Source organism: Cheilinus undulatus, linkage group 12 (assembly GCF_018320785.1).
Source record: "Cheilinus undulatus linkage group 12, ASM1832078v1, whole genome shotgun sequence".
Classification (NCBI taxonomy): Eukaryota; Metazoa; Chordata; class Actinopteri; order Labriformes; family Labridae; genus Cheilinus; species Cheilinus undulatus.
In genome coordinates this window covers 37,358,494-37,386,423 of record NC_054876.1, presented here as the reverse complement: position 1 = coordinate 37,386,423, position 27,930 = coordinate 37,358,494, and the positions used below count along the sequence as shown (strand labels likewise).

Sequence of the window (27,930 nt, the reverse complement as noted above, 5' to 3'; positions counted from 1 at the left end):
TGACTATGAAAATATGCTGTTCCCAGAGTGTGTAGAATACCCCCAAGTATGTTTGACAGTCTGAGAAATTCCCTCAGGACCCTCAGCCGGGTTCATGCCCCTTAAAAAGCCTCACCCTGACTTCATATCAAGTAAATTATAACAAGGTAGATCAAGGAAGAAATATGAAATAAAAATTAGTTGGTTACTGTGTAGTAAAGTGGAATAAAAAACACATTCTGTGGCAGAATAACTGATATTATCACTGTGGTGTGCATTTACTGTTTATGTTCATAACTCACGCCTTACCTTTAGACATGTTAAACTCAGATGTGGAGACTGAGTTTCATTGTTACCCATATAAAAAGTGGTGGGAACATGTAGTACTGCTTACTCACATTTGGGTGCATCTTGTAGTCATTGTTCTGTGGCTTTCTTACTTGAAAAGAAAAAAAAATCCAAAATATTTTCTCCACAAGCCATAATTACTTTAGGGAAAAAACAAGAAGGGCCTCATATCACTCCAGAGGCCTTAAAATGACAAACTGCCCCCCTATAACATATCAAAAGGCAACTTTGGCAAGATTCCCTTTTCTGTTTGGCATTGACTTTGTCATTTATTTATTTCTATGTCCATAATATCCCCAGAGTCACACCATTCATCTGATAAGTCTCATTTCCAAGGTAGACCACAACTTTACTCATGCTCACCCCAACCCTACCTCAGTGCTACAGGCCTAACAAGAACATATACTGGTAGCACTTAATTTTAGTGGTCCCTTCTTACCTAGTCATTTTATAGTCATAAATGGTAATTATCTGTCATTTCTCAAAATAAGGTGGTTATTACCTAGTAATAAGATGGCATTTTAACAAGTAATAACTCTGTAATATTAAGAAAGAATTATCTAGGAAATATATTAATTATCAAAAAATTCCTAAAAGTACTGTTGCAATTTTCTTGTAGTTCCATGGTATTTTTCCCTGACGCTCTAAACCTACCCCTTGTAATACTAGGGTAATTCTCTGGTAATAAGGTGGCATTTTGCCCAGTAAATTTAAGAAATAAGATAATTGACTAATTTCAAGTAATTTAGGATAAGGGTTAGGGCAGGGGTGTCCAAACTATGGCCCAGGGTCCAAATATGGCAAGCAGTAATTTTTGGTTGGCCCGCAGCACATTCTAAACAAACATGTTCTCTACAAATATGGCCCACATTTAGACAAGAAGCTTGTGCTCGACTTCTTTGTACTTTGTGGTTTCAGCACAAGGCAGTGCTTCCATGCTAATTCTGTAAACAAACATTTTGAAAAGAATTGAGTTTGATTGAGTTTCTTTTGTCTAAATGAAAACAGCCCTGTAAATGGAAAAAATATTGGCAATCAAAATAATCATTATATTTTGATTTATAATACCTCGATGGATTAGTGGGCCAGCCATATGTATTTTCATATGCGGCCCTCCATGGAAAAAGTGTGGAGGGGGTTAGGGTAGGGTTAGGATTCAGGTTAAGAGTTGGGATTTGGGGGAGGGGTTAGGGTTAGGAATAGGATTAGGATTAGGGCTTGGGGTAAAATACCACCTAATTACCAGAGAATTGCCTCAATATCACAAGGAATTGGATGATAATTAATGCATTTATACAAGGTTAATGCTTCCTTGATATAAAATGCCAAATTATAACAAGTTAATTACCACCGTATTCTTGAGGAATCAATAGATAAAAAACACTTTTTATAATATAATTACTATGTAAGTAGCACCCACTACAGTGCCATTAAATTTAAGATGATTTTTTCACAATCAAGCTGGATTAAGTCTGCCAGAACAGCAACACCATGATGCAAATTTGTGAAAAGTAAAAGGTCAGAAGTCAAGCTTTGTTAGAAAAGAAGAAGGAAAACTTTAATTTTTTTAAAGGGGGTTTGGTTCAACTCCTTCTGATTCATGTCAGGTGGTGAGGGAATCAGACAGCTGGTTGGTTTTATACACAGTGTCAAGCAGATCTGTCGTTAAAGTCTTCATGATTGATTTATCATGGACTGTTAGCAGCATTTTTATGAAGATATTTTTCTGCAGAGACAAATAAATCCTCTTAAGAGTACTATTAATAGCAGCTGGTTTATTGTTGTCAACATCAACACAGAATGCCTGCTGGTACGTGATTGGTCAATACACCTCTGGCTACGAATGTGCGACAGACGGAAACCAGAAGACCTCACAATGTGAAAATCACAATCTCTGTTTACAGATTCCTCATCTTTATGTAGAATCTATTACATCGCAACTAATAATGTCTGATTGCAGACATCTTTCTGAGGCCTTCATAAAGCAGTTGATTTTTTTCACAGTGATAAAGATTAGACATTGAAATGGCTCTGATGATTTCCCTTCTTTGAAAAATAAAAAACCCTATCACGTTACATCCAACAGAAGGGATTGTGCTTTCATTTTATGTTTTTGTGCTTCAGAGTTTTCCCCTTTTCCTCTTAACATGACATAATACTTTTTCCTGAGAAGACGGCTGAGATTCATTAATGACAGATATTAGAAAAGAGACACAAATTTGAGTTGGCAATTGAAGCGAGCAGAGTAAAATATTGACTTTGCAAGCCTTTATAGAGGCCGTGACCTTGAATGACGAGAGCGCATTGGATGGTAGCAGAACAGTCTGACAACCTGTCTGTCTGCTGCACGTACCAACAGGTGCTTTTAATCAGTTTCCCTCAGACTGAAATGTCCTTACATGGAGCTCTGCTTCATCCAAAGATTACTTTTTTATTTCTTTTCCCTCAAGATAGTAAAATCAAACAATTTCTTCATCAGCAGTCCTTTGGATTTTTGAGGGCTGGGATCATTTAATTAAAGACTGATTGAGCACATCAGACCACGACACGTTAGGCTACAACGTGATTCTTTGAGTGTCTTAATTAGAGGTCAAAAGTGGAATAAACTAACAAAACTCGACCCAAGTGATGACTTTATAAGGCTGCTATCAGGATGTGTGGCTTAATTTTCCCATAAACAAAGAAAACAATCCTTGTTAAGAAAAACTAGCACTTAAAACATAGATTTATATGCTTTTAGTGCCCATCTGTTTTACAGGATTGCAGATAAAACCACACTTTAACCCCTATTAAAGTAATAAAATGAAATTGAATCTTAATCCAAACAGCTACAGAGGCACTGATGTAATCATCAAATACAGAAAAGAAGTTACAGCCAACTAATGCTTCACTGATCTCGGCTGCTGCCTTTATTTTCTCCCATCATCAGCCTTATTTCAGCAGGGAAATAAATTTGTAGAGAAACATTTGGAGTCAGTGATTGTAAACCTTACTTCATCACACTTAGCAGTAAACCTCCTGAGTACACAAGAGATTAAAACTGTGGACAAAAGGACGACATCACTGGAAAACAGCACCGCTGCAAAAACAGATGTTTCCAAGGCTGATCCTAGGCCTTTACAAAAACATCCTCCTATTCTTATCCTTAATTGATCTCACTTTTTCACTGTGAGGGTTACTCACACATAAACAAGTCTGCTTGTGCACAAACTGTATGTAAGTTGAAAATTTAGGCCCAGCTGAGAGCGAACTTCATCAGATTTTATCATCAGCATGGAAAGTGAGCTCATCAAACCCTTTTTTGGGAAAATTTAATTCACAAATATTTTTTTGAAATACTTAAAATTAGTTTCAACAAAAAGCCTTAAATTTTTCTAAAGGAAGTCCACAATTTAGCATTTTAAGACAAAAAAAACCCCTCTGAAGTCAGTGAATCTCTTCAGAGCTGTGATGCAATGTGAAAGACATGAGTCCTTTTCTCACATGACCCTAACTCATGGAATTATGCTGAAATTTTCAGGGTTAGCTGCTTGTGTGGATGCAAACAGCTGACCCTGACTTAATGCCAACTTTGTCCTGCCAGCCTTATTGTAAAACTGTTTTGGATGAGAAACCAATGTGTACGTGCATCTTTGTACATTGAAAATGAGACAACATATGGTATAATGTGAACGGAAACAAAACTCCATGAGTATCATCCTTAAATTGACATACAAACATAGACTGATCTGGTAAATTAAACCAGCTTAAGTTGCTTCCTGTAATGCCAAGTAAGTCTCTATAATAGGATGTGATGGTCCATTGTGTCAAATGCAGTTTGAACCATAATTTCCACATACACCAACTGTGCTGCGATCTGCAGTGCCATGGTTTTACTCTGATCTGAAGGCGAACAACCCCTCACACTAGAGCATGATTCCATGATTTTATTGCTTCCACCACAGGTGAGCACATTGTGAGATTAAAAGGTTTATGTTTGCTACAAAGGATGTGTGGTATCAGGCAAAATTCTGTGGTTTTTCACCTCAAAAGTGAACTTTTTCTTCATTAGTGTTGTAGCTCTGTGATCCATGGACTGCCTGATGACCTTTTGCTTGTTCTGCAGGAATGTAATGTTGACATAGTAATGATTTATCATCTGGAGTTTATGCATTGTGTTGTATTATGAAGTTGACCAGAAGTCTTGCACATTTTTTCTGCCATTTGGATTGATCTACTTTGTGTGGATTGACAGGGTTTCGCAGCAGCCAGCACTGAAAATAGACCTGCAGCATATCTCCAACAAAGCGAAACAGACTGGCTCTTCAGGGACACACCAAACCAGATTGGAGTGCGGGCAGTGGAACTTCTCCGACTGAATGGAGAGGGAGCGATTTGCTTCACAGCCAGATTTGCCAGCAGATCATTGTGCAGCCATTGTATGTGGAAACTGGAGGTAAGAGTGCTAACCACTTCTCCACTGTGCAGCCTAAGGTCAGGTCAGGTATGAGAGCATATACCAGTACGCCATGTCAACCATGGCCCATACTGCTCTGGCTTCCTGATTCCCATTGTCCAGGCCTGTGCCAGGCCCATGCCTCATCTCAACCGGGTCCTGGACACCCTTATAGTATGAGTGTACTTTTTTCACAACATTTCAGGCTCTGTTTTTTTCTGACTAAATGCTCTACATAATGCCCTGACAACACCTGTGAGAGCGTTCACATCCCTCCGGTAGCTAACTGTTTTTTCTCACAGGACGCTTGGGAGGAAAAGGATGTGGGTCAGGGAGAACCGCTGCAGGCATGTGTTTCTCATTGCTGGAGTTATATCTGTCAGTGGATCAACTGTGGCTAAACAGGCACAAACTGGATGCATTCACCACACCATGGCTGCTAAAGGAATTTGGATGAGTGCCATGAATTTGCCTACATGTTTCTAAGCAGTAATGGGAATGCAGGCCAACCTCACGGTCCACTTGTTGGCTTCCACTTCTTTCTGGCTGTTAGTGACCATTTATTGCCAGAGTTTGGACACATTTTACACACTTGACTCTGTTACCATGGCGATGCAGGAAATGGCGTCAGGGAGGTGGCTGAGTTTGAGCTTAAAATTGGCTTTCTCGACTGAGCGTTGGGTTTGAGTTCCTTCCTGCTGCCCAGCACTCACGTGTTTGAGTCCAACATGAGAGGAGAGTTTTATGGATTATTTCAGGCAACAAATATGAGAGGAGTTTTCAAATTTGGCCCTAACGATTTAACATGTTTTCACTATTATAGGATTCACTTCATTGAACTTTAAGCTGCAATTTTAACTTGGAAGTTCCAGTAAGTGAGAGGGCCCAGTGAAAGAAACCATTCATAGACAATATTATTGAACTCCCTCATATTTAGTACTACACACACACTATCTGTTCTTCCCATTAGATAGTTATATTAAAACCTCCTCAGACCCTGCATGTACACGAGGACATCACATTTTTGCTTTCCCACAACAAAATTCAAATTTCTGCTATTATAATGATGAAAAGTAAATAAGAAGAGAATGCAATGATTTGCAAATCCCATAAACCCATACTTTATTCAAAGTACAACATAAACAACATATCAGATGTTAAAACTGAGACATTCTATAATTTCAGCAAAAATATTACCTCATTTAAATTTGATGGCAGCAATACGTCTCAAAAAAGTAGCGACAGAGCCATGTTTACTATTGTGTAGCATCCCCTCTTCTTTTAACAACAGTCTAGATGTCAGGGAAGTGAGGAGACCAGTTGCTGGAGTTTTGGGAAAGGAATGTTGTCCCATTCTTGTCTGATGTAAGATTCAACCTCAAGAGTCCAGGATCTTCTTTGTCGACTTTTTCTTTTTATGATGGGCCTGTTTTCTTTCTGTGAAAGGCCTGGACTGCAGGTAGGCCAGTTCAGCTCCTGGACTCTTCTTCTGTGAAGCCATGCTGTTGTGATGGATGCAATATGTGGTTTTGTACTGTCTTGCAGAAATGTGTGAAGTCTTCCCTGAAAGAAACATTGTCTGAATGGGAGCATTTCTTGCTCTAAAACCTCCATATACTTCTCAGCCTTGACAGTGTAAGATCGTGTGTAAAGTGCTCTCACTATAGGCACTAATGCAGTCCTATACCATCAGAGATGCAGGCTTTTGAACTTGGCAGCGATAACAAGCTGGAAAGTTCCTCTCCTCTTTAGTCCTCAGGACATGGCATCTACGGTTTCCAAAAAGAATTTCCAATTTTGATTCATATGACCACAGAACAGTTTTACATTTTGCTTTAGTCCATTTTTAAATGAGCTTTGGCCCTGAGGCATTTCTAGATTATGTAAAAACATGGCTTCTTCCTTGTGTAATACAGCTTTAACTTCCATTTGCTGGATGGCTGGAGCAACTGTGTTGACAGACAATGATTTCTGGTGTGTTTCTGAACCCATGCAGTGATTCAAAGTACAGAATCATGCCAGGTTTTAATGCAGTGCTGCCTGAAGGCCCGGTATTATGAAGATCCAGTGTTGACCTTTGGCTTTTTACCCACATTCTCTAAATCTTTTGATGACATTATGGGCTGTAGAGATGGTGGGATATTCAAGGTCTTCACAATGTTACATTGAGGACCTTTTTTTCTAGAATTGTTCCACAATTTCTAAATGCATTTTTTCGCAATTTGATAAACCTTTGCCCGTCTTTACTTCCAAAGAGACTCTGCCTCTCTAAAATGCTCCTTTTATACCCAGTCATGTTGCTTGCCTGTTGCCAATTAACCTAATGATCTGCAAAATGCTCCTCCAGCTTTTTTTTTATAAGTACCACTTATTCTTCCAGCCTTCTGTTGCTCTGTCCCTATTGTGTTTAGATGTTTTGCACCGTTAAATTAAAAATGAGCTATACTTTTCATGAAATAGGTCAAATGTCTCAGTTTTAGCATCTGATATGTTGTTTATGTTCTACTGTGAATAAAATATGGGTTTATGAGATTTGAAAATCATTGTATTGGGTTTTAATTTAAATCTTACATCCCGCCCCAACATTTTTGGAATTGGGCTTGTACAAGAAAGTTTTTTGACGTACCTGAACACTGCTGTTGCTCTGAAAAATTAGACTAATTTTCCTTCATGTCATTTGTCTTTGAGGCAGTCAGGTGACTATATTTAAAAGATAAAGTCTTCATAAGAAGGTGAACAAGGTCAACAGATGGCAGACTCAATTAAGCAGGACTTAAATCTTAAAAATGACTGTCTGTTATAAAAACACAAGTCAAAGTTGACTTACTTTTTTAACCTCAACCACAATCTCTCTCTGTGCCTGACTAACATCCTTGACCACACACTGCTAAGGCTTCTTTCTCATCTCACGTGTACTTACACTGGCATTTTCTCTGTAGTATTAACTCATTCCTGCGTCACGTGTGTGCATCATAATGTTATGTTGAGGGTTTTTTGTAAAAAAAGGGGAACTAAAGTCCATGTGCTCGTATAGATTACATCTTTTGACTATTTCAAGACCTGTAGCAGCAGTGTTGGTTCATCTAATAGTCTCCACATACAGTCACTACTCCTCAGATGTAATTTACTGAATACGATATTTTCTTACATTTTGGCGTGAGGTTTAACAACATGGCAGCATCGCTGACAGGACGCCTTGTAGAGCCAGAAGCATGATTGGATTTTCAACAATTCCAAACCGTTTTTTTAAGTTTGCAGATTTACTACTGACATCTCACGTGTGCTCACTGACCACTGCATTCCTTCCTGCCTTGGTGGACTTTGTTGTAGTGATGTTGTAATGTTCCCAGATCAAAGAAAACACGCTGGTGGCTGGTACCACTGTAAGAAATGGTGGCCAAAATGACAAATATAAGATCCAAGCTACAACAAAACACATTGCTAATGATTTAAAGCTCCTGTGATGTATTAAATTGGTCCTGAAATCATCTGAAATTAAAATCATTGCCTCTTTATGAGCAAACCACATCATCAGTATGAAGATATACAGTTATTTTTACTGTCTAAAATAACTGTGGAGGGTTAGATGTAAAATAAAGTATTGCCAATAGAGTCTCTCATTGCAATATCAACAGCAAAGATTTACAGTGGGTGACAAATTTGACTGTTTGAAGAAAGCAAAATAAGATTTTTCATCCACATGTACAGGAAAGTGTCAACAAAGAGATTTGAGGTACTGCATTGTCCTCAAGGGGGCGCCAAGATTGACACAAACTAAAGTTTGAACAGGAGCTTTAACATGAGACACAATCAAATGATGCTCAAGTTGTTAAACAGTTAAACAGAAAACACTTGTGCTCTGTGAAGAAATCCCTAAACCCAGTTAAAGCCACAAACAACATCGACAGACCCAGGCTCTGTACATACAAGCTCCAAATAGTGACAATGCTGATCCAGCTTATCCTAGCCTGGCTTTTAGTTGCTGCCACAACTAGACAACTATTCCTGGCGCTGACGTAACACATGAAACTGTAAAGAGAGGTAAACGTTAGGAGACCAAGAGTTAAAAGTCAAAAACCTGACCTGCAAAACCCGATTACAAAATGCTTAATAAAGCTGATTTAACAGTCTGCTTACAGGGAAAAAAGCTTGACCTCCTTGAAAACCCTCTAGCCAAGGCCTCTCATAGCTCTCTGGGGCCGAGTCAATTGGGGCGCCATGGAGGTCAGGAAAATCAAGGTCAGTTGTTAAGGTAATCTGTGATAACAGTATTTTACATTTAACCTGAATAATCAATGCAACAATTTAAATTCATTTATTTATCCTGTAAAACAATATAGCTTTTTTTTCAAAATGTAAAACCCATTTTCTTAAAATAAATAAATAAGTAAACTTTTTTGGCAATGTGAACAATGTGGGTGAACACACTGACAAAAGTACTGGGAAAGTAATGTTAGACTTCATAGCTAAGCCATGATATGATCAAATATCAGGATACTAGGGAATTCAGTAGAAGGAACTGTAATAACTTTAAGGAAAAAAATAACGTAATAATTGAAAAATTATGGAGAAAATTGGCAACAATGGGTTAAAAGGGGCAAAATTTGGCAGAAATAAGTAGTGAAAAATGGTCCGAGTGACAAAAATGGGTCAAAAGTGGCAAAAATAGGTTTTCAAAGGGAAACAGCAGCAAATATGGGTTAAGAAAGGAAAAAAGTGACAAACATGGACAGTACAAACAGTGAAAAGTGGTTAAAAAATGGTGAAAATTGGTAAAAAATCGGCAAAAATGGGTGGCTAAATCAGTGAGAAGGCTTAAAAGGAGGAAAAAATTTGCAAAAGTGGTAGAATGGTTTAATATGGACACAAATGCAGCAAAATAGGTGTAAACAGTGATTAAAGGGGTTAAAGGGGATGCTCTGTGCATGCCCAGAAGGCACTCACATACCTATGCAACCCAGGAGCGGCTTAACCAATTGGCTCTTGAGATTAATAATTGTTGAAAATTCAACTGTTGAATTGAATTGAATCAACAAGTTGCATGAATAAAAAATTTGAACATCAGAACCCAATAATAGCTTGACCAGTGCTACCAATCCGACAAACATGCACTGACATCATCAAATATCAGGGGCCCGGTCAACTCTGTGGGCAGGCCTGAGCATAGCCTTAGCTAACATAGCAAAGGTTTAGGCTAAAGCTAACAAAGCTATGTTAGCTAAGTAGGTTTCATAGTTACATAGCTAAATCTAAAGCTAACGTAGCAATGTTAGCTAAGTAAGTTACATAGTTACATAACTGAATCTAAAGCTAACGAAGCTATGTTAGCTAAGTAGGTTTTATAGTTACATAGCTGAATCTAAAGGTAACGAAGCTATGTTAGCTAAGTAGGTTTCATAGTTACATAGCTAAATCTAAAGCTAACGAAGCAATGTTAGCTAAGTAAGTTACATAGTTACATGGCTGAATCTAAAGCTAACGAAGCTACGTCAGCTGAGTAGGTTTCATAGTTACATAGCTAAATCTAAAGCTAACGAAGCAATGTTAGCTAAGTAAGTTACATAGTTACATAACTGAATCTAAAGCTAACGAAGCTATGTTAGCTAAGTAGGTTTTATAGTTACATAGCTGAATCTAAAGCTAACGAAGCTACGTCAGCTGAGTAGGTTTCATAGTTACATGGCTGAATCTAAAGCTAACGAAGCTACGTCAGCTGAGTAGGTTTCATAGTTACATGGCTGAATCTAAAGCTAACGAAGCTACGTCAGCTGAGTAGGTTTCATAGTTACATAGCTGAATCTAAAGCTAACGAAGCTATGTTGGTTACATTGCTACATAACTAATGTAGCGTAATCTAAAGCAAACAAAGTGACTTCAGCTATGTTGGATTACGCTAGTTTGCTAAAGCTAGACCTGTTTTAGAAGTAGTTAAGTAAACGTTAGCTTGCATTAGCTTGTCAGTAAAGCTACACTGGTTTACGTAGTCACTTTAACTACATAGCTAGCGAAGCTATGTGTGCTTTAGCTAAAGCTGACAAAGCTAAATTGAGCCCAAGGAGGGAAAGAAAAGAACAAAGAAGCTGAGTGTGGTTTTAATCAGCCTTTATTTTGCTCCCAGCAGGCATTATTCCTCCTAATCCAAGTCCGGTTTACACTTCTGCATCAAAACTATACCGCTGTTAGCATTACAAACTTGTGAGATGTTGTGTTTGTGCCTCTCTGTAAATACACAGCCCAAATAATACTCCAGAGTGCATTTTTCTGCCATTTCCTGATCCTCTCATCATATTTCCTGCTTGTTTGTGCACAGGAAAATATGGCAACTACAACCAAGCTTATGAAGTTGTAGTAGGAGCTGATTAATATTGAGCAGCAGTCCATTTACTGCAAAGAAGACAAGAGAGAAGACATCAGCAAAGATGAAATGTACGGCTGTTGCATTGGCTCAGGCAGAGGACAAGGGAATTCTTGGACTTGTTCAGCCGTTGAGAAAGACATGGATGAGGAAATCAATGTCTGATATTTTTGGACACAGGCAAGTAGATCTGACTAATTGTATTGCTGCCTGCAGTCATTTATCTCACTCTGGAGTGTATATCAGCTACATACACAGGCCTTTGCCTAGGGTTCAGGGCTACAGGAAGTCATGGTGTAGATGTGACACAGTGTACCGTTTAATAAAACGCAGGATCAGCAGTGACTGGTGAGCACAGAATGAGTCAGTGTGACCACAGTAAATTTCCTCTGGCATCATCAGGTCACCTGCAGAGCATCACCTGAGGGGCTTCCTGTCAGAGGTCGTAAAACTGACTCTGACATGTGTGGGGTTGCCCTCCGTAGATCAGGAAGCTGAGCGCAGGCCGAGGGGTCATTCCTCGTTGAAAACATTTCAACCACATTAAATTGTGATGCTGAACATCTGTAACCTCTTGCACGGCTGACAATGAATGAAGCTTACGTTTTACAGCATCAATCAGTGCCTCTTGTTTCAATTCGGAGTCCTTAAATGACCTCAGAGTTTCACAATCTATCAGATGAACAGTCCTCGTGAAAACATGCAGCGGCAGGGACAGACGTGCTAATGCTTTGTGCCTGTATCCGATCCAAGTTGAAGCTGTAAATAACCACATTTTGGCATTTTGTCCTGGCCACTGGCTCAAACAGTATGAGGAGTTTATTAGGGGTTGTTACAGGGTTTAGATGATTTCTTTGAATTTCAACAGAATCTTGTGATTTGACAGTAATGTGGTTGTGTTTTGGTTGGTTGGAGTGCAAGTGTATTCTCATGCCAATTTTAGAAGATTTTAAAAGGTTTTCAAGATATTTGGTGTCAAAAAGCAAGAACATTTAGTTCCTATAGAGCATTCTGGACAAAACCTTCTGATAAAGTAGTTTTAATAAAGGGGCTTAGTTTCGGCACAGGCAGCCCTGTGTACAAAGAGATACCACTTGTATTTTTGATTTCGGTATGTTTTGCCTTTTTTTTTTTACAAGATACTCATCTGATTTCATTTAAAAATCAAAAGCTGTTTTCACTCATGCACTCTTGAAAATTTCAACAGGATTTCAGACAATATCCCCAAAAATCTCCCTCAGTTAGTTTCACACAGATACATCTCATTGTTTATTTACTAATTTTTGCCTTTATGTTAATCTTGTATGTTGCTGTGTGCCAGTTGAAGCATAAGTACCCAAAGCTTAAAAAAAAGTGAGTGGGACAATTAAATGGGGGTCAAGGAGTCCTCACTCAGAAAATATTCAGTGGAGCACATGTCATTTCCTACATTTTGGTACATTTTAAAATGACTTGAAGATTTATTGTGGTTATGGCATGAGACATACAGTGCTTAACAAATTTTTTCGACCATCTGTCATATTTGTCTCAAAGACCATCCAGCATCATGAAGTGCTTTAATGCGGACTCTCATTTTCAGTGAGCTCTCCACGTTTTACCATTTTGAACAGGAATCGGAGCTGGCTCACTGGGCTTCTCTGAGAAGTCAGAAATTAATCAAGCATAACATTCAACCACTAAAACTAATTTTTCTGTTCAGGAATGCAAGTAAATAACTATAATTTGACATATTAATCAAGAAATAATAATGGGCTTACTATTTTTTCAGGTTTTTTTGTAAATCAGTAAATTTTAAAATTCATGGATAATAATAATAATTATATTTTAGCATTAAAAATATCATTTAATTTAAAGAACTTCTACATATTGGTGTATTAACCATTGCAGAAACATAAAAAATGATTTGGTAATTAGGAATGCTATTAATTTAGGGCAGCTGTGGCAGAAACCTTACTTTGGTTAGGGTTAGGGTGGTCTAATAAATTTGTTAAGCACTGTATTTTTCAATGAGGATGGAGTGATCATTGGACCACTTGATGCGCCTCAATAGTGATACCTTGAGATTATTTATTGAGCAGTACTTATTTCTGTTCATAATAAAAGCTCTTAGTAAAAGGTCACCAGACATAAATGTGCTGAGGTTTCTTTTAATAAGCAATGTCAAGTGGTAGAAATTGATATCATGGCATCTGGAGAAGCTAGGAAAAAATATCAAGTAGTATTTAAAAAAAAGTTTTTCATCATTTCGTTCTGTAAATCACTGCATAGGCTTAGGAACACTTCCAGAAATCATTGTCTGTCAACAAAGTTTGCCATGCCATCCAAGAATGTGTGAAAAGAAGTCATATCTGAACACGATCCAGAAATGCTGCTGTCTTCTCTTGGCCAAAGCTCATTTAAAATGGACTGAGGAAAAATGGAAAACTGTTCTGTGGTCAGATGAATCAAAATTCTAAATTCTTTTGGAAAACCACAGATGCTGTGTTCTGTAGACTTAGGAGGAGCTGGATCAAGCAGCTTGTTATCAGTTCAAAAGCCTGCATCTCTGATGGTCTGGGGTTGCATTAGTGCCTATTGTGGGCAGATTACTCATCTGGGAAGGCACAATCAATGCTGAAAAGTATACAGAGGTTTTAAAGCAACATATGCTCCCATTGAGACATTAGCTGTGGTTCCATTACCCTTAGAAATGCACAAAATCTAAATAGTGCAATAAAAAACTGGTAACAGAAACACCTGAATTGGGAAAAAAACCTCTCAAATATCGCTAAAAAGTTTTTACGCTCTCACGAGGAGTTTTTTCAGATGTTTCAATATAGAAATATGTTTCAAAAGTGCAATGGAAACACTTTGTCCACATTCACAAGTCATAGGACATAACATATGATGTCACATGACCAGTTCACTCCGAGACAACATGGTGCGGTACGTGTAGACAGAAGAGGAGATGAGACCTTTCTTAACATCACACTTACACCCTTATATGTGGCTTTTGTCATACTTACGGACTTTGCCTCTGAACTCTCATCTGTTGCCTTCGTCTTTTGTTCAAAATTGTCAAGGCAACCCCTGTAGATGTAATCTTAACCCTACCAACACAACAGGTTTGAGTGTCCAGCGTCCTTGCAGTGGAGTCTTGCGAGATGAGATTTTACGAGAATTGTGAGGCGCATGCTCAAAACTCCCTTCAATGGAAACACATTCAAAGCACAATTGTACTAAGTCAAAATTTAACAAATATCACATTTATTATGTGAGAAACTGTAATGGAAACCCAGCTAATTTTTCCCTCAGGGAAATAGACAGTGCCCCAACTTTTTCGGACTTGTGATTTTTTTTTTTTAATCTGTACTGTTTTATTAATACGAGTACTTAGGCTTGATATAAGCACCAACACTGATAGTGACATCAGTATCAGTGCATCTCTACAGGATATAGTAGTCTGTGCCATGGTCTATAAAAAAAGCTGTGAAAAAACTCACGTTTTCTCACTCCACAATTTAAGCCTACATCAGCCACACTTTTAATACAGGCTGGAGTCTAATCAGCTAAAAGTTATGCTGATTTTCTGGAAAAATTGTATCTCCTTCTGTGGGGCTCCTGGGAGGGCTCAGATTTTTGTGAGTAGGGGGGCTCCAAGGCAAAAAGTTTGGAAACTGCTGACTCGCCACCTTAAGAATAACTACAATGAAACGACAACCATCTTCATGAAAGTCTTGTTTGTTTTTGTAGCTCAGAAACAAGGTTTTTTCTAATTTCACAGTCAACTAAAATCATCACAAGAGCTTTGAACTGCAAACTCACACCTGAAGTTGTGCTACATTGACTTTTGAATTCTCATAAAAGTGAATATTACGCCCACCAGAGCCTTACTTCATGTGTAAATCACTATGAAAATTATATGCTTGGTAAACAACATCAAACTCGACATACATGTCTCTCCATAAACATGATGTCACCCTTGTAAAGATTAATGACACTCTGTAGTATCTTCTGTGGAGCTTGATTAAATCATCACTCCGGCTTTTGGATGTCTTTTCAGTTTTTGTGAGCCAGCTCTTACGTTTCCTTCGTATGACATGCCTGGAGCCATGTTTCTCATTTTGCTCTGATGGTGCAGATGAAACACAAATTGCAGGCTGCACTGAGCTCACAGGCGCCAAGCTTTGGAGAGGCCAAGCTTTATAACACTGGCAGCTTTCAGGCCTTTTGGTTCTAATTAAAGCTGTTCCCCTCTGAACATGACGGACACCTCGTCGATTTATGTCAGAGCTCGTTCAGAGACATTAAATCATCCAGGACTCTGTATTTTATATCTGTTATTTACATGCAGAGAATATGGATGTAGATTACTTAAACAGTCACATAAGAACATATGAAAGACACCAGCCTGGTTCATACGGTAGATGATGTTTCTTTCTTGGCTGATGTATGAGTTAGTAGTTTTACATTGGAGCATGTGGTCTCATTAAACAGCCATATGGTGACCTCTGATTCTCTCCATGTCTGTTTGTTTACAGCTCTTCCTCCTCTTCCTCTGTCAAAACATCCCCTCACCTCCCCCTCTGCACTTTATCTGCGACCTATAAAGCTTTAAGTTGTTTTCATCCGAGCAAATAACATCAGGTGTTAGCACTTAAGGCGCCACGTACACTCCATGTCGGTGGTCCTCAAGCCTGGACCCTTTCTCAGTGTGTATTAAAGTTTAATAGATTTCATCTTAAATCAATCAATTTGTTGGCCTTTCACAGAGTTATGTAACTTTGTGCTTCTGACAAAGAAATCTGATAAAACTTAAGATTCTGTAAAATATTTGGTCGCATGATGTTAAACAGTTATGGATTAAAGGATTGAATTTTTCTGCCTTAAAAGCTTGCCATGAAAAATAGCAAAACAGTTGTAAAGTCAGACCAATACATCATCCATCTGCGTCATCACGTCATTAGATGTTCATGTTTTTGTTCTTTTTACCACATTGTTCACATCAATGTGGTAAAACTTTATAAGAACACACGACATATTCTTACCACAAGAAATGATGAATTTACCCTCAAGATCTGATTAAAAACACACTCGTGTATCTCCATACAAACATTGAGTCAAAGTTACATCATTAAACATGTTTAATCCACCTTTGAATGCTCATGGCAGCTCATGAAATGAACCTTCAGCAGAGCTAACCTGACATGCCAGATAGACTGTTTTATATATGCAGTACATCGCATGGATATATTTCACATTCATCTGGGAAACCTCCCAGAGAGTTTGGGAAGGGTAGAACTTCAGAAAAGTTATTTGAAGCTGATTGGACAGTCACATTCATTATGGGCCAATCAGAGCAGCAAGACAAAATGAGGTTTTAAGCTTGGAAAGCTATGGAATTAACCTGGGCTCAGTGGACCAGCACTGTTTCAGAGCTTGTAATTAATAAAACTGCAGAGGCTGATCGGTAGAGGAACATAAACATCTCTGCCAAATTTACACTTTTTATGTATTTTCATTTCTGATTTTTGTACTGTCTTAAACTAAGAGTACAACTTTGTGTTTGAATACAGACATGCTTTATTTTGAAGAAAATAAAGAAATTCAAGTAGACTGAAATTTATAATGTGAATGTAACCACAGAAAAAGGAACTTGTTATGGATTGGTTTAGGAAGTTGAGAATGGTGAAAAGGTAAATGTTTGATAGCACAAGGTGCAGATGACTTCTGGCTTGTATTTTACATCACTGGCGCTGTAGGAGGGAAACTCTGGTTCACTAATTGTGCATATCAATGTGAGTGAGCTATAAAATTAATTGTCTGTGTATCTCTGCTCCTACTGAAGGTAAATGTTCTGTATTTATGCCTGTTTTTTCTGGAGGGCTCCGGCTTCCTCCCACCACCAAAAACATGCTCGTTAGGTTAACTGGTGATTCTAAATTGACCGTAGGTGTGAAAGTGAGTGTGCCTGGTTGTCTGTCTCTATATGTCAGCCCTGTGATTGCCTGGCGACCAGTCCAGGGTGTGCCCTGCCTCTGGCCCAGTGACAGCTGGGATAGGCTCCAGCCCCCCCCCCCCCATTATCCCCAACGGGATAAGCGGTATAGAACATGGATGGATGGATGGATTTTCAGGAGGGTTGGTAGGGAGGGAGTCATTAGGATGGGAGAGCTTTCTATGTATGTCTTTGTTGCTGTGTTATTCTTCTGTGATGTCCGGGACTCCCTTGAAAACAAGATGATTCATCTCAAGGGGCTTTCCCTTTGGAATATTTTTCAAAGATTGCAGCAGCAAAAACCAAAGTGTGTTCAAATGTGTTCCATGCTAGTTTAGTGTATCCCATATTGAATTGATTATAATGTAGAACGATTTTGCTTTTGTGTGTTGAAAAATACACAAGATAAAGAGCTTAAATAATCACATACTAAATTGCAATTGCAATATTGAAAAAAAATATTGCAATTAGAATATTCTCCCAAAATTGTTCAGCTCTAGTTAGCACTGGATAGAAAAGATTCATATTTTTGTGCTAATATGGTAAATATATATTTCCTATATCTTTCTTTAGATAAGACAGTAGACAGAGTCAGAAACTGGGGGTTGGACGAAAGGCAGGAAAGGTGTAACCATTCGGCTACCAGTACCCTGTGAATATAAAACTTTAAAATCCAAGCGGGTTCTGTAATGTGTTATTGATCAAGATTTAAAAAAATACAACTCCAACAATGTTTTATAATCAGTGAAAAAAGAACTAGAAATAAAAATAGTATTTTTATTGAATAAATTTGTCTGAGAGTCTCAAACTGAGACTCCACAGCCCATTTATTAATACTCAGAGTTTTATGGACTCTGTGTGAAATCGCCTTTATGGACTGAATGTCCTGGAGACAAATAAAACTGATCTCTGGAAACCAACAATAAGATTTCCAAAGCCCCTCCAAAGATCTGGCCTACGTCCCCTTGGTCATTTTTTTAACTCTGGACTGATGATGAAAAATAACTTCAGGTATTTCTGTCTTTCATGTCCAAGTGTGATTTTACTTCCAAATGCTGAAGGACGTTTTATTGTTCCGGAACTTAAGAGCAGATTAGGTACGCTCTGTTGGCTCAGGAGGGTTTTCCATGATGCTGATATCTCCCACCCAATCAGGCAGACTCTGGACATGATTTATTATTCAGATAGAGACGATACATCTCTACTGGAGCAGGATTTACCCTGCATGCATCTGAACTAAACTAAACTTTTTAATTACACTGACTGCAGCTGCTGTTTGTCAGCAGAAGTTGTTTACAAGATTATGCTCTCGTAGAATTTAACTTTTCTGCACGTAGAGCTGAACATGAATCAGCCAAAATGTCTTGCATGTCAGTTTTAAAGTCACTGAGAAGTTATTATGAGAATGCAGCTACTTACTTCTGTCTTTTTTGATTATTCTTCCAACTTTTACTCATTATAGTTCATAACTTTGGTTGAAAGATTCCAGATGTTCAGTCTTTCTTGTCTGTACTGTACCAAGACCGTTGAATTAAGCAGAGGAACATTGACCTTGAAGATACAGTGTGAATGTTTACCCTTAGCTCAGCTCTTTCTCTAACAAAAGCTTCCAAAAACGATAAATCCTCCCACTTCTTCCTCCAGAAACATTGCCCTGGCAACTTAAAGCACCCACATCCACAAGAAAATATACAAAATATGACCATAAACCATTCTGACTGTTAGTTTGTTCCTTTACAAACATAACCATTAAACCACCCCTTTGCAAAATCATTTTATGGTTTGGATGCAGAACAACATTTCAGCTTTTTCAGCCAGTTAAATTAAAGAGGAAGCTGCGGTGCAGTATGGGAAGCTTAGTTAAAGAACGATTTGTTTCGTGTTTTCTTCAAGTGGTACTGAAACTGCATGAGGATGTTAAGACAGAAACATTAAAATAATACAGCTTTTTCCATCAATTCTGATAGAGACATTTTACTGACCTGTAGAGTTTAACTCCATATAATAGGTTCTTTGCCGATGACTTCATGCAGCAGTAGAGAACACCCTTTTGGGGGCGAGTAGTAGAAACACTGTCAAAAAGGCAAATGGTAAATGGACTCAAGCTTGTATGGCGCTTTTCTAGTCATCTGACTACTCAAAGCACTTTTATGCCACAGGTCACACCTACCTATTCATACCCTTTCACTCCATTTGTTCCACATCCACACACTGATGGCAGAATGAAGAATTGGCCACCAGTATTAGCTAATCCCATTCAGTCGCATTATACGCCACCAGTGAAGTGGGGCTCAGTGTCTTGCCCAAGGACGCGTTGAACATGTGACTGCAGGAGCTGGGGATTGAACCCACGACCTTCCGGTTGCGAGAATACTCCAACTACTTCTAAATGACTCTTCATTTGGTAACATTTTGGCTCTTTAAATATGGATTAAATAATAACAAGGGATGGAGGAAAGGAAACTAGCACTAAAACTGGAGTTACCTACCATGGCTAATATAAAAGAGCAGTTTCATAGGACAGGCATTCTTGAACATGGTCACTCACCTCTCAAGGTTTATTTGCTTGATAGTACATGACTGTTTCAATTAAAGGCATGTTTGTGACAAACTGAGAATTTTTAATATATTAAAGGGATACAATTAGCCTCTTAGTTCAGTACAAGACTTCTCAGGACTCTTGTCTCCCTTCTTCTGGCTAGACCACGCCAGATGAGATTTGCAGGACTGAGTAATTTGTGATATTGATTGACTCCACACCAAGTCAATCTGTTAAACTTTGGTAAAATCAATTTTTTGTAAAGTGCAGGAAATGTTTCCAAAGCTTGTAGATTTTTTTATGATAACTGCAGAATACAGGACAATTTAGAGCTGTTCAGTACAAACTTTCCTCTGTTCCCATTCATTCCTGATGGTTTTCCCCCTCTGATCTGACCCCCAACGGACATTCTGGATCACGTGATTGCAAAGTACCTGGAGAAAACCATTTCATTAGGCTGGAGCCTATCCCAGCTGTCACTGGGCGAGAGGCAGGGTACACCTTGGACTGGTCGCCAGTCAATCGCAGGGCTTCCAACATGAAGTTCCTTATCAAAACCTTTCATGTATTTTCTGACTCTTTCAAATGACCTTACGTGGACTGAACTACAATGTTTCCTGCCTCTTTGCACATTTCATAGCCTTGTTACAGACCTGTGCTCTCCCCTCTCCTCTTCTCTCCTGGCAGCTCTCCTTCATATTGTAAAACGGGCCCTCTGTTTTAACCATTACACTGGGAAATATCAAAGCTGAGACTCTTGGACGATTTCCAAATCCACTCTTTTCTACTTGCTTAGCTGAAGAGCTGTTAGCAGGGGGTTTAGGCTGTGTTATGAACTGTTAAACCAAAAGATAACAGCGGTCACTTCATGAGGAAATATATCACCTTCTTCTGTAGTTGAATTTACAGATTTTACAGCAGGAAATGAAAGGCACTGCTTGGCTGTGGTGTAACTGTGCAGGACTATAAATTTACAGCTTGTGTAAAAGAATCACTCCTTTATGAATTTTTGCAAGGTTTGGTCAGTTATTCAAGTTTGTGCTCTTGCAAGAGGAAGCAATTAGTGAACTCCCAGTGCAACTGACATGACCATGTTTCTCATACCCAGATTATTTCTATAGATGTGGTTTTACTTTTCAGGGTAATCCATTTGTGAGAAGGAGGTCTGTTCAGTACAGCTGTTCCCATTACAGCTGTGGTCAGTGTCTCCACCATCCAGAGGTTTTCAGATGTGGGAGAGGAGATTCATGGGAAAAACTGAGTTCAGTTACCATCTGAGGTCTGCTCCAAATGTGACCACAGCGCGTGTGTGCACTTGGAAAGCGCTCAGAATGAAGATGATGTCTCCTTATAGGGATGAAGAGCACCATCTGTCAGCTCTTTATTCTTATTAGATATTTACAAGAACAGATAATTGGAAATATTATTGAATCCAGTTATTTATAATGTGATCCTAACAAAAATCATGTGCTTTTGATCAATTTTTATTACATCTTGTCAGCGTTTATATTTTCATATTTACACTTTCACTCTTCATGAAGAGCTGCCTGAGCGCCACAGAAAGGAAAAAGCTACAACTATCAAGGAACTTTTACCATGCATGCAGTTTGATGGAATTAATTTGGTCTTTTTAAAAGGGTAATGTGTGCTCTCTAAATTATTTGCAGGTTTTGCAGGCCTGAAAGGAAACAACTTAACGCAACCAGCAGCATTTACAAACTCCCAGGTGAGGAAAGTTGCTCTTTTCATTGTAATTTGCATTTTAAAGCCCTGCTGGGCTACATTTAGCGAAACATTCCCTGACGTTTCCATATGGTTTCATGTTACTGCCCGCACACTCGCCAAGTTCCTCAGTGTAATGCAGAAAACATATACATATACGCTCAGTTTAAAGCAGAGAAGACACACAATATGATACACATTTTGAACCCAGTTTGACCCCTGACCAAGTGTTTCAATGGAATAGGATGGCTGCTTTTACTTTAACTAAACTCTCTTATACACATCAGAATGTCTGATCAGATATCATCTACTGGGTTTTACATTTTGTACATTTCATTACTGTTACAACTTTCTTTGAAAAAGGAAGTTTTTAAAAAGAGTCAAACTTTCAAGAGATCTGGAGATACCGTGTATTATCAGAGACACTGTTTATCTCAGAAAGGAAGTGCTGTTATCTGCTGGTACAATGCATTTCCAGTTTAAGATTTCTTAAAAACAAATTAACTTTTTTCATAAACAAAGTCTGGCAGTTACATTTATGAAGTAACCAAACTGCGAACTTTACAGAACAAGAAAAATTTCAAGCATAGACCTGTTTTAGAAGTAGTAACATGAACGGTGGCTTACTTTAGCTTCGTTAGCTTACAGTAAAGGTAACATTGCCACGCTAGCTATGCAATTAACATGCCTAAATAAGCCAATGTCTCTTAGTTAGCTTTAGCAATGTGACCTTTGGCAAACGTGGCTAGAGCTAACATAGCTACATAGATAACATATTTACATAGCTTACATAGCTGCTTTGTGAGTTTAACTTTACCAATGTTAGTTACGTAGCTTAGTTACTTATAGCCAAGTTAGCTCTAGCAATGTAAGCTTTGGCAAACCGCTAAAGATTAGATAACTACACAGATAACTTAGAAAAGTAGTTTATGTTGCTAATTTGTGTGATAGGCTTCAGCAATGCTAGCTAAGTAGCTCAGTTATCTGTTGCTAAGTTAACTCTAGCATTAGTAGCTTTAGCAAATGTCACTAAAGCTAATAGCTCTGTTGATAACTTGGATAAATAGCTTATGTAGCTACTTTGTGAGCTTGATTTTGCTCCATTTGTCAGTTGTCTATAGCTAAGTTAGCTCTTTTGACATGAGCTTTAGCAAACCTAGCAAAAGCTGACATAGCTACACAGTTAACTCAGATAAGTAGCTTTCATAGCTGCTTTGTGAGCTTAGCTTTAGCTACATTAGCTTTATAGCTCAGTTGTCTATAGCTAAGTTAGCGCTAGTGACATGAGCTTTAGCAAACGTAGCAAAAGCTAACAAAGCTACATAGATAACTTAGATATGTAGCTTACATAGCTGCTTTTTGAGCTTAGTTTTAGCTATGTTAGCCTTGTAGCTCAGTTGTCTCTAGCAAAGTTAGGTCTAGGAACTAACGCTTTGGCAAATTTATCAAAAGCTAACATACTGTAGCTACATAAATCAATTAGATATGTAGCTTGCATAGCTGCTTGTTAAGCTTAGCTATAGCTATGTTAGCTCTATTAGCATTATAGCTATTAGCTATGTAGCTTATGCAGTTGACAGAGCTACACAAGCTATGCTTGCTCTGTTAGAATGCTTTCATAGAGGACAAGGTTTTGTCCTGTACACAGGCTGTTTAGTTGACTTTATTAAATGTTTAATGAACAGGTTTGCAGGTCAGATTTCTAACTCTTGATTTTTGGGATCCTACACATCATATTCACCTTTAACCTAACCCAAAGCAGAAGTTTAATCTTATTTTTATCTATGTTTTAGCTCGTATTTCATGATCTGAGATATACAGCAGCTCAGATGAATAGTCTGTGAGAGTGGCTGTCAAACATGAAAGGTCCACAGACAGACTGCCTTGAAAATTTCCACTTGAACAGAACATGACTGAAATAAAACTAAACTGCACAGCAGTATTACACAGCTCCTCTTATGTTTCTAAAAGTGTTGACTCAGCTTTAAAGCTGTCAAACTTCATGCTCATATCAAAGACTGAATTGATCACAGCTGCTTGAATAAAAAATCTTTCCAACAATAAAGAGTTCATTATTTATCTGTGCTGGGGTATTGCATCCCAGCATAGAACTATATCACACTGTTGATCCCAGAAACAGTCTGTGGAGGGGGGTTTTCTTCCAAATGGTAATTAAATTGAGAATACATTTTGCTTTTGTCATCATTTTCTGTGGGCTGTGCGAGTGTTTGGATGAAAAATAAAACAATATGTAGGAGGAGGAGGGAAATGACTCAGCCCTGCTTTGAAGAACAAGCAAATTCTCTAATTTAATGGGAAACTCCATAGATGTAAACATCAAAGCCTGTTTACAGGTTTTGAGAAGTACAGCTCACGTGAAAAAGTTGTTTACGGCCGATGTTGATCCAGAAAGAGCAGGGGAAAATCTGTCCTACTACTGTGAGTGATGCCACTGGAGGTAGAAATGGCTGGGACCAAAGAAAACAAAAGAATCATCTAAAGAGCAGTCAAGAATCTGACTCATATGACAATAAAGAGGCATTCTGGGCAGAAGAGAAATGTTTACGTTTAGGGACTAATTTGGATCCTTGTTTAAAAATGAATTCATATGTCTGACAGGACAAGAGGAATACAAACATCCAGTATAGAGTCGGACTTTTGTCAAGTGGTCATACGTATCAGGACAAAGACCTGGGGTCTCATTTATAAATGGTGAGTGTGCACAAAACAGGGCCTGAAATTGGCATACGCCACTTTCCAAACAAAATATGTGATCTATGAAATTCAGACATGTCGGTAAAATGTGCACATGTGTAAGCAGTCTCTGACCCATGGGTATGAACTATTTGGAAGCAGAGGAAAATCAGCAACACACACACAGAGGTAGTGAACTGAGGGTATTATCAGTTCATCTGAAACAATATATTTCACTAAATAAAGCAAACATTCCACAATCCACATCATGATAAGAATTTTTACAAATGCCTAGTGAGCCATATTTTACTTCCTAATATGAAAATTTGTTAATATTTATCCATTAAAAATCCTCCATATGTTTTATTATCAAAGTCTCCCCTTCATTCACCCTGATCATAGGTGGCCTCACTGCAACGCCATTTTTTAGAGTAGAAATCCAAACACCAAAAGCGAGAAAAATAAACTGCATACTGTAGTGCCTGAAGGCAGCTGCTGATCATTCATCTTTCTGTGGAAGGGTCAAATTAAAAGTCTGGGTATGCTGAAGAAGCTTTGTGGTTCACCTAATGGGGACTCTTAAATGACTTTTTTTTTTTCTTTTTTAGTTTTATAAACACCATCATTCCCCTTTAAGCCTTTCTCACCATTAAATGTGTAAATAAGATTTAATACTCTTTATGTGCTTTTGACCTCTTTGAAATGTTACGAGCCTTTCTGAGGGAAAAGCACATACTTGGATTACTGTAATTCAGACATTTTTGAGTAAATTTTGGAACAGTAATTCACTTCTACTCAACTAAGTTTTAACCAGAGCAACTACTTTTACTTGAGTACTATACTCTTGTACTTTTTACACCTCTGTTGTTTAAACAGGAGCACTCAGAGAGAGAATGATTCCACGTCACATCCATGAACAGCTGTTGTGTAAAACAAAAACTTGAGTGTTGACATCTCAACGTTAAACATTTCAGGGTTGATTTTAACTCCCAAAGTGTAATTTTGACTCCATTCTGAGTGAAGGGGTCCTCAGTGTTGGAATAATTCAACAGTGCTGATCCACCAGTGTCAGTTCAATAGTGATGGGTCGTTCGTGAACGAGCCGGTTCAAAGAGCTGACTCTTTTACGTGAACATAAGAGTTGGATCCCGTTTCTTATTATTTCTATATAGATTGTGTGTTTGTGTTATTTGATTGATTAGTATGGATGAACTTTTATCTTCTACCACAGGTGCACCATGCATTAGGGACTCATGTTTGATGGTGTAACATTAATGTTTTATGTCAGGTGGGTCATACATCCCAGCCAGTGAGCAGATTTCATCTGACCCACAAGATTTTTTGGGAAGACAGTAGGTTTTGAAAAATAATGTATTTATATTTATTTTATATTTATATATTTTCATCAATTTTAAAAATTGAGCATAGTTGGAGTAAAATACCTGTCCGAATATCAATCTTATGTTATAACATTGCTAAAATTGGCAGGTCAAATAAGGCCAAACTGGTACTTGAAGGAAGAGCTGTTTAGGAACTGAAAGAGACGTCTCTTTTTGCTGAGCCGATTCACTGCAAAGAGCCTGAATTCCCCTCCGCCCACTTGGATTTTAAATCTAGGGGAAGTGTGCATAAAGTTCCCCATAATGCCCTTGGGTGGTGTATTTAGATGAGTTTTACATGTGTTTAGATGTGTTTGGATGTTGCCAATTGTTCAGGGAACCCTGCTGGGGTTCTTTCGATCATCTATCCAGTAAATTGTTATTTTTGACCTGAGATACATTTGCACTACCAGTGAAGTTATCTTCTGAGTTAGTTTCCACCTGTGACTCTGTGTTCCTAAAGGATGTATAGTGTGTATTCTTCATCAGAGATAAATGTCTTTTTTCTTTGTTCGTACCACAGTAGATCCACTTTTCCACAGATTTTCAAGAGTTACTGCCACTCCGTCAAGTTGAAAATTATTTAAGATTTTCAGAAGAGTAGTTTAAATCCATATTGTGTGGACCAGTATAGACACTCCTAGGGCATTAAATTTAACTCTGTATTTGTTTCATAAACACTGGTGGAATACCAATGGAATACCTTTTACTTTAGAGTAGATCTGTTGACCAATAGTTTTACATGTTGAAGTACATGTTCACCAGGGTAAGTGTACTTTTACTTTAGTACAACAGTTGTGTACTCGTTCCACCTCTGGTTCCTTCATTGTTGTCTGTTGTGTAAGTCTGATGCCATCCACCATAAACTTTAAGGATTTGACAGCAGATTCTCACCTGCAGATAAATAGATGGTGTAGGGCAATAATTTCCCCCACACCTAAAAGCACCTACAGTCTTGAAGAGTGTGACTGTAATGAAGGGTGTCAGGCTGAATAGTAAACCTCCCACATGAGGAGAAGATAAAAGGCTGTAGAATATCTATAAAATATCTTGATTGAGGTAATTGAAGGTTTCTTTAAAGAAAAATTACAGGACAACAGATCAGTACGATGAAGTGTAGCTGTTGCACCTGTAGTAAACTTTATTCACAGATGAATAGAAACCAAAAGGCCCCTTTTAGGATCCTTTAAAGATTTTTCCTCTTACAGTTTATGTTTGACTAAGTTTCTGTGTTCATTCAGAAAACCTTTATCGAAAAGGCAAAAAACCAGCACAAGACTCTCACCAACAATGTTTCTCACACAGTTTAACAACATCTTTTTGTCCTCCACACAATTTCATGCCAAGATTTCCATTTTATGTGACACACCAGTGGTGGGAGTGCATCCTTCCATGTGGAACTAATTCGCTGTGAGATAATGAGTTTCGCAGGTGGTTGGGGCCGTTGCGTGCTACACTGCAGTCGAGAACAGAGAGCTGATAGTGCAGCGAAGCATGATGTAACTGTTACACACATTGTTACTGATGGCAGAGACAAATTAGATTAATTTTTACCTTCAGTGGAATTTTGGTAATATCAAATGTTTTCTTTTTTGCTCTGTTGGCGTTCCACTGGCAGTAAATTTCAAAAAGGTACGTAATTTCTAATCGTGCAAAGCAGATGGATTTAGTCAGATACTTTCAGTGTGGCATGGGTACATCCGTGCCTGCATGAACGGTTCTTTGAACACACTTAAATGTTTCATATCAAACAAATTTTCAAATCGGACAAAGATAACCCAAGTAAATGTGAAATGCGGTTTTTAAATGCAGCCATCCCCACCTACCTGGCTCTACGTAAAAAAGCAATTCCATCAACATGCCGCGATCGAATTCAAGAACAGATGATAAACCAAATAACTGACATTATCAGTCTGGAAAGGGTTACAAAACCATTTCTAAGGCTTTGGGATTCCAGAGAGCCATGGAGAGAGCCATTATCCACAAGTGGAGAAATCAACATCTAATGACCTGCAGGCCTCACTGGCCTGAGTTAAGGTCAGAGTTCATGATTCTACAGTAAGAAAGAGACTGGGCAAAAATGATATCCATGGTCAAAACCCTTGCTGACCAAAACAAACACAAAGGCTCATCTCACATTTTCCAAAAAATATCTTGATGATCCCCAAGACTTCTGGTAAAATATTCTGTGGACTAATGAGACAAAAGTTGAACATTTGGATGGTGTCAGTCCTGTTCCATCTGGAGTAAAACTAACAAAGCATAACATAAAAAGAACATCATACCAGCAGTCAAACATGGTGGTGGCAGTGTGATGGTCCAAGCTGCATTGCTGTTTCAGGACTTGGCCCATTTGCTGTGATTGATGGAACCATGAATTCTGCTTTCTACCAGAAAATCCTGAAGGAGAATGTCTGGCCATCAGTCAGTGACTTCAAGCTCAAGCACACCTGAGATATGCAACAGGACAATGTAAAACACATCTTCAAGTCCACCTCTGAA

At 38.3% G+C, this 27,930-nt stretch overlaps 1 protein-coding gene across 5 annotated transcripts in view; it reads left to right on the top strand.

Moving 5' to 3' along the window:
• stk36 (serine/threonine kinase 36 (fused homolog, Drosophila)) overlaps positions 1–27,930 on the top strand; it is a 148,947-nt gene that overhangs the window by 33,560 nt on the left and 87,457 nt on the right. For 4 of the 5 annotated variants that reach the window (XM_041800637.1, XM_041800638.1, XM_041800633.1 and 1 more), the window contains 2 exons: positions 4,562–4,762; positions 21,301–21,359. The gene's annotated coding sequence lies outside the window, so the exon portion shown is untranslated. The remainder of the gene's footprint in view (positions 1–4,561; positions 4,763–21,300; positions 21,360–27,930) is intronic. The other variant, XM_041800636.1, reaches the window with a different exon arrangement.